The following is a 7,500-nucleotide window of genomic DNA, read 5'->3' on the forward strand; positions in this document are numbered from 1 at the left end:
TTTCGCGCCGGAGCATTGGCGGGCGGGGCCGCGAGGCCGCGCTCGCCGCGTCCCCGGCGCTGGAGTGGACCCGCGGCCGGAGGAGCCGTCCGCCCGAGCGCCTGGCGGCGCCGGCGGGGGCCCTCCGATGGCAGGTTGTAATCGCCGATCGGTCGGTGCGGGGGTGTGGGTGCGCGGCCGCGAGGAGCGGCCGCCGGCCTTCGGTCCGTGTTAGTAAGGCGCCCGCCTGGAGCGGGGCCGGGGCGAGCGGCAAAGCCGCCCCCGTGCATTGGTCTGTGTTCGTTAAGCGGCCCGCCTGGAGCGAGGCCGGGGCGAGCCGAAAGGCCGCCCGCTTCTCCGGTCCGTGTTCGTTAAGCGGCCCGCCTGGAGCGAGGCCGCGGCGAGCCAAAAGGCCGCCCGCTTTCTCTGGTCCGTGTTCGTTAAGCGGCCCGCCTGGAGCGAGGCCGCGGCGAGCCAAAAGGCCGCTTGCTTTCTCTGGTCCGTGTTCGTTAAGCGGCCCGCCTGGAGCGAGGCCGGGGCGAGCCGAAAGGCCGCCCGCTTTCTTTAGTCCGTGTTCGTTAAGCGGCCCGCCTGGAGCGAGGCCGGGGCGAGCCGAAAGGCCGCCCGCTTTCTCTGGTCCGTGTTCGTTAAGCGGCCCGCCTGGAGCGAGGCCGGGGCGAGCCGAAAGGCCGCCCGCTTTCTTTAGTCCGTGTTCGTTAAGCGGCCCGCCTGGAGCGAGGCCGGGGCGAGCCGAAAGGCCGCCCGCTTTCTCTGGTCCGTGTTCGTTAAGCGGCCCGCCTGGAGCGAGGCCGCGGCGAGCCAAAAGGCCGCCCGCTTCTCCGGTCCGTGTTCGTGTTTAATATTCGGCCCGCCCGCTCGGAGCGAGGCCGGGAAGAGCGGCAGAGCCGCCCGCTTCTCCAGTCCGTGTTTCATAAGCGGCCCCCCCGAAAGGCCGCGGCGAGCGGCAAAGCCGCCCGCTTCTCCAGTCCGTGTTCGTGTTTAATATTCGGCCCGCCCGCTCGGAGCGAGGCCGGGAAGAGCGGCTAAGCCGACCGCTTCTCCGGTCCGTGTTCGTGTTTCATAAGCGGCCCCCCCGAAAGGCCGCGGCGAGCCAAAAGGCCGCCCGCTTCTCCGGTCCGTGTTCGTGTTTAATATTCGGCCCGCCCGCTCGGAGCGAGGCCGGGAAGAGCGGCTAAGCCGACCGCTTCTCCGGTCCGTGTTCGTGTTTCATAAGCGGCCCCCCCGAAAGGCCGCGGCGAGCGGCAGAGCCGCCCGCTTCTCCGGTCCGTGTTCGTGTTTAATATTCGGCCCGCCCGCTCGGAGCGAGGCCGGGAAGAGCGGCAAAGCCGCCCGCTTCTCCAGTCCGTGTTCGTGTTTCATTAGCGGCCCCCCCCCCCCACCCGGAGCGAGGCCGCGGCGAGCGGCAACGCCGCCCGCTTCTCCAGTCCGTGTTCGTGTTTCATAAGCGGCCCCCCCCCTTCCGGAGCGAGGCCGCGGCGAGCGGCAAAGCCGCCCGCTTCTCCAGTCCGTGTTCGTGTTTCACATTGCCGGGGAGCCAGGCACTCATTTGTGATAAAAGTGGCACTCTGTCATATTTTCAGAAAAGTGGGACTTTGCCATATTTTCGAAAAAGTGGGACTTTGTCATATTTTCGAAAAGTGGGACTTTGTCATATTTTCGAAAAAGTGGGACTTTGTCATATTTTCGGCTCCAAAAGCTCTTAAAATGCTGTTCCCTATATATGTGCCGATAGTGTTTTGGAGATCTGGGTCAAACCTCCGCATCTTTTTGGTTTGAGGGTAGAGGTGGGGGGTCAACGCAAAAGATGCGGGCACTTAGTCATTTTTTCGGTTGGGCGACCAGGGGCGCTGTTGGCACTTTGTCATTTTTTCGGCTGGGCGACCAGGGGCGCCGTTTGCACTTAGTCATTTTTAAGGCTGGGCGACCAGGGGCGTTGAGTGTTTGGGCGACCAGGGGCGCCGTTGGCACTTAGTCATTTTTTCGGCTGGGCGACCAGGGGCGTTGAGTGTTTGGGCGACCAGGGGCGCTGTTTGCACTTAGTCATTTTTTCGGCTGGGCGACCAGGGGCGTTTGTTTGCTGGGCGACCAGGGGCATTTTTGACACTTTGCCGTTTTTATGGATGGGCGACCAGGGGCGTTTGTTTGCTGGGCGACCAGGGGCATTTTTGACACTTTGCCGTTTTTATGGATGGGCGACCAGGGGCGGCTAGTGGCTGGGCGACCAGGGGCATTTTTGACACTTTGCCGTTTTTATGGATGGGCGACCAGGGGCGTTTGTTTGCTGGGCGACCAGGGGCATTTTTGACACTTTGCCGTTTTTATGGATGGGCGACCAGGGGCGTTTGTTTGCTGGGCGACCAGGGGCATTTTTGACACTTTGCCGTTTTTATGGATGGGCGACCAGGGGCGTTTGTTTGCTGGGCGACCAGGGGCATTTTTGACACTTTGCCGTTTTTATGGATGGGCGACCAGGGGCGTTTGTTTGCTGGGCGACCAGGGGCATTTTTGACACTTTGCCGTTTTTATGGATGGGCGACCAGGGGCGTTTGTTTGCTGGGCGACCAGGGGCATTTTTGACACTTTGCCGTTTTTATGGATGGGCGACCAGGGGCGTTTGTTTGCTGGGCGACCAGGGGCATTTTTGACACTTTGCCGTTTTTTCGGCTGGGCGACCAGGGGCGTTTGTTTGCTGGGCGACCAGGGGCATTTTTGACACTTTGCCGTTTTTATGGATGGGCGACCAGGGGCGTTTGTTTGCTGGGCGACCAGGGGCATTTTTGACACTTTGCCGTTTTTATGGATGGGCGACCAGGGGCGTTTGTTTGCTGGGCGACCAGGGGCATTTTTGACACTTTGCCGTTTTTATGGATGGGCGACCAGGGGCGTTTGTTTGCTGGGCGACCAGGGGCATTTTTGACACTTTGCCGTTTTTATGGATGGGCGACCAGGGGCGTTTGTTTGCTGGGCGACCAGGGGCATTTTTGACACTTTGCCGTTTTTATGGATGGGCGACCAGGGGCGTTTGTTTGCTGGGCGACCAGGGGCATTTTTGACACTTTGCCGTTTTTATGGATGGGCGACCAGGGGCGGCTAGTGGCTGGGCGACCAGGGGCATTTTTGACACTTTGCCGTTTTTATGGATGGGCGACCAGGGGCGGCTAGTGGCTGGGCGACCAGGGGCGTTTGTGGGACCGGGCTGACACCGGGACTTTGCCTTTAATTTGGCCGCTCCAGGGAACCAGGAACGCCGGCCTCTGCTCAGCACAATTCGGCCTGAAGTGTGACTTTGTCATATTTTAATCCTGGGCGACCAGGGGCGTTTGAGGGACCGGGATGACACCGGCACTTTGCCTTTAATTTGGCCGCTCCAGGGAACCAGGAACGCCGGCCTCTGCTCAGCACAAGTCGGCCTGAAGTGTGACTTTGTCATATTTTAATCCTGGGCGACCAGGGGCGTTTGAGGGACCGGGCTGACACCGGCACTTTGCCTTTAATTTGGCCGCTCCAGGGAACCAGGAGCGCCGGCCTCTGCTCAGCACAAGTCGGCCTGAAGTGTGACTTTGTCATATTTTAATCCTGGGCGACCAGGGGCGTTTGAGGGACCGGGATGACACCGGGACATTGCCTTTAATTTGGCCGCTCCAGGGAACCAGGAGCGCCGGCCTCTGCTCAGCACAAGTCGGCCTGAAGTGTGACTTTGTCATATTTTAATCCTGGGCGACCAGGGGCGTTTGAGGGACCGGGATGACACCGGGACATTGCCTTTAATTTGGCCGCTCCAGGGAACCAGGAGCGCCGGCCTCTGCTCAGCACAAGTCGGCCTGAAGTGTGACTTTGTCATTTTTTAATCCTGGGCGACCAGGGGCGCCGTTGGCACTTAGTCATTTTTTCGGCTGGGCGACCAGGGGCGTTTAGTGTTTGGGCGACCAGGGGCGCTGTTGGCACTTAGTCATTTTTTCGGCTGGGCGACCAGGGGCGCCGTTGGCACTTAGTCATTTTTTCGGCTGGGCGACCAGGGGCGTTTAGTGTTTGGGCGACCAGGGGCGCTGTTGGCACTTAGTCATTTTTTCGGCTGGGCGACCAGGGGCGTTTGTGGGACTTTGTCATTTTTTGGGCTGGGCGACCAGGGGCGTTTGTGGGACTTTGTCATTTTTTGGGCTGGGCGACCAGGGGCGTTTGACACCGGCACTTTGCCTAATTTTTAGCCGCTCCAGGGAACCAGGCAGGTCGGCCTCATTCCTGCACTTCTGCCCCTGAGTTGGGCGACCAGGGGCGTTTGGGGAACCGGGCGGACACCGGCACTTTGCTCTTTTTTTGCCCGCTTTGGGGAACCAGGCAACTCGGCCTCATTTCAGCACTTCTGCCCCTGAGTTGGGCGACCAGGGGCGTTTGGGGAACCGGGCGGACACCGGCACTTTGCCTAATATTTGGCCGATTTTGGGAACCAGGACACTCGGCCTCATTTCAGCACTTCTCCCCTGAGTTGGGCGACCAGGGGCGTTTGGGGAACCGGGCGGACAGCGGCACTTTGCCTAATATTTGGCCGCTCCAGGGAACCAGGCAGGTCGGCCTCATTTCAGCACTTCTGCCGGTCAGTTGGGCGACCAGGGGCGTTTAAGGAACCGGGCGGACACCGGCACTTTGCCTAATATTTGGCCGCTCCAGGGAACCAGGCAGGTCGGCCTGACTTCAGCACTTCTGCCGGTAAGTTGGGCGACCAGGGGCGTGTGAGGAACCGGGCGGACAGCGGCACTTTGCCTAATATTTGGCCGTTTCAGGGAACCAGGCAACTCGGCCTGACTTCAGCACTTCTCCCCTGAGTTGGGCGACCAGGGGCGTTTGGGGAACCGGGCGGACAGCGGCACTTTGCCTAATATTTGGCCGCTCCGGGGAACCAGGCAGGTCGGCCTCATTTCAGCACTTCTGCCGGTCAGTTGGGCGACCAGGGGCGTTTGGGGAACCGGGCGGACAGCGGCACTTTGCCTGATATTTGGCCGCTCCAGGGAACCAGGCAGGTCGGCCTGACTTCAGCACTTCTGCCGGTAAGTTGGGCGACCAGGGGCGTGTGAGGAACCGGGCGGACAGCGGCACTTTGCCTAATATTTGGCCGTTTCAGGGAACCAGGCAACTCGGCCTGACTTCAGCACTTCTCCCCTGAGTTGGGCGACCAGGGGCGTTTGGGGAACCGGGCGGACAGCGGCACTTTGCTCTTTTTTTGGCCGCTTTAGGGAACCAGGCAACTCGGCCTCATTTCAGCACTTCTGCCCCTGAGTTGGGCGACCAGGGGCGTTTGGGGAACCGGGCGGACACCGGCACTTTGCCTAATATTTGGCCGATTTTGGGAACCAGGCAACTCGGCCTCATTTCAGCACTTCTCCCCTGAGTTGGGCGACCAGGGGCGTTTGGGGAACCGGGCGGACACCGGCACTTTGCTCTTTTTTTGGCCGCTTTAGGGAACCAGGCAACTCGGCCTCATTTCAGCACTTCTGCCCCTGAGTTGGGCGACCAGGGGCGTTTGGGGAACCGGGCGGACACCGGCACTTTGCCTAATATTTGGCCGATTTTGGGAACCAGGCAACTCGGCCTCATTTCAGCACTTCTCCCCTGAGTTGGGCGACCAGGGGCGTTTGGGGAACCGGGCGGACACCGGCACTTTGCTCTTTTTTTGGCCGCTTTAGGGAACCAGGCAACTCGGCCTCATTTCAGCACTTCTGCCCCTGAGTTGGGCGACCAGGGGCGTTTGGGGAACCGGGCGGACACCGGCACTTTGCCTCATATTTGGCCGATTTTGGGAACCAGGACACTCGGCCTCATTTCAGCACTTCTCCCCTGAGTTGGGCGACCAGGGGCGTTTGGGGAACCGGGCGGACACCGGCACTTTGCTCTTTTTTTGGCCGCTTTAGGGAACCAGGCAACTCGGCCTCATTTCAGCACTTCTGCCCCTGAGTTGGGCGACCAGGGGCGTTTGGGGAACCGGGCGGACACCGGCACTTTGCCTCATATTTGGCCGATTTTGGGAACCAGGACACTCGGCCTCATTTTGCCACTTCCCAGCCTGAAGTTGGACTTAGTCGTTTTTACAGCCGGCCCGAGAACCGGGCGGACAGCGGCACTTTGCCTAATATTTGGCCGCTCCAGGGAACCAGGCAACTCGGCCTCATTTCAGCACTTCTGCCCCTGAGTTGGGCGACCAGGGGCGTTTGGGGAACCGGGCGGACACCGGCACTTTGCTCTTTTTTTGGCCGCTTTAGGGAACCAGGCAACTCGGCCTCATTTCAGCACTTCTGCCCCTGAGTTGGGCGACCAGGGGCGTTTGGGGAACCGGGCGGACACCGGCACTTTGCCTAATATTTGGCCGCTTTAGGGAACCAGGCATCTCGGCCTCATTTCAGCACTTCTCCCCTGAGTTGGGCGACCAGGGGCGTTTGGGGAACCGGGCGGACACCGGCACTTTGCTCTTTTTTTGGCCGCTTTAGGGAACCAGGCAACTCGGCCTCATTTCAGCACTTCTGCCCCTGAGTTGGGCGACCAGGGGCGTTTGGGGAACCGGGCGGACACCGGCTTTTTGCCTAATATTTGGCCGCTCCAGGGAACCAGGCAACTCGGCCTCATTTCAGCACTTCTCCCCTGAGTTGGGCGACCAGGGGCGTTTGGGGAACCGGGCGGACACCGGCACTTTGCTCTTTTTTTGGCCGCTCCAGGGAACCAGGCAACTCGGCCTGACTTCAGCACTTCTGCCCCTGAGTTGGGCGACCAGGGGCGTTTGGGGAACCGGGCGGACACCGGCACTTTGCTCTTTTTTTGGCCGCTTTAGGGAACCAGGCAACTCGGCCTCATTTCAGCACTTCTCCCCTGAGTTGGGCGACCAGGGGCGTTTGGGGAACCGGGCGGACACCGGCACTTTGCCTAATATTTGGCCGCTCCAGGGAACCAGGACACTCGGCCTCATTTTGCCACTTCCCAGCCTGAAGTTGGACTTTGTCGTTTTCCCGGCCGGCCCGAGAACCGGGCCGTCACCGGCACTTTGCCTAATATTTGGCCGATTTTGGGAACCAGGACACTCGGCCTCATTTTGCCACTTCCCAGCCTGAAGTTGGACTTTGTCGTTTTCCCGGCCGGCCCGAGAACCGGGCCGTCACCGGCACTTTGCCTTATTTTTAGCCGTTTTGGGGAACCAGGACACTCGGCCTCATTTTGCCACTTCCCAGCCTGAAGTTGGACTTTGTCGTTTTCCCGGCCGGCCCGAGAACCGGGCCGTCACCGGCACTTTGCCTAATATTTGGCCGATTTTGGGAACCAGGACACTCGGCCTCATTTTGCCACTTCCCAGCCTGAAGTTGGACTTTGTCGTTTTCCCGGCCGGCCCGAGAACCGGGCCGTCACCGGCACTTTGCCTTATTTTTAGCCGTTTTGGGGAACCAGGACACTCGGCCTCATTTTGCCACTTCCCAGCCTGAAGTTGGACTTTGTCGTTTTCCCGGCCGGCCCGAGAACCGGGCC

Source organism: Hippichthys cyanospilos, unplaced genomic scaffold, assembly GCF_059441005.1.
Source record: "Hippichthys cyanospilos isolate Australia breed blue-spotted pipefish unplaced genomic scaffold, RoL_Hcya_1.0 HiC_scaffold_70, whole genome shotgun sequence".
In the NCBI taxonomy this organism is placed as follows: domain Eukaryota; kingdom Metazoa; phylum Chordata; class Actinopteri; order Syngnathiformes; family Syngnathidae; genus Hippichthys; species Hippichthys cyanospilos.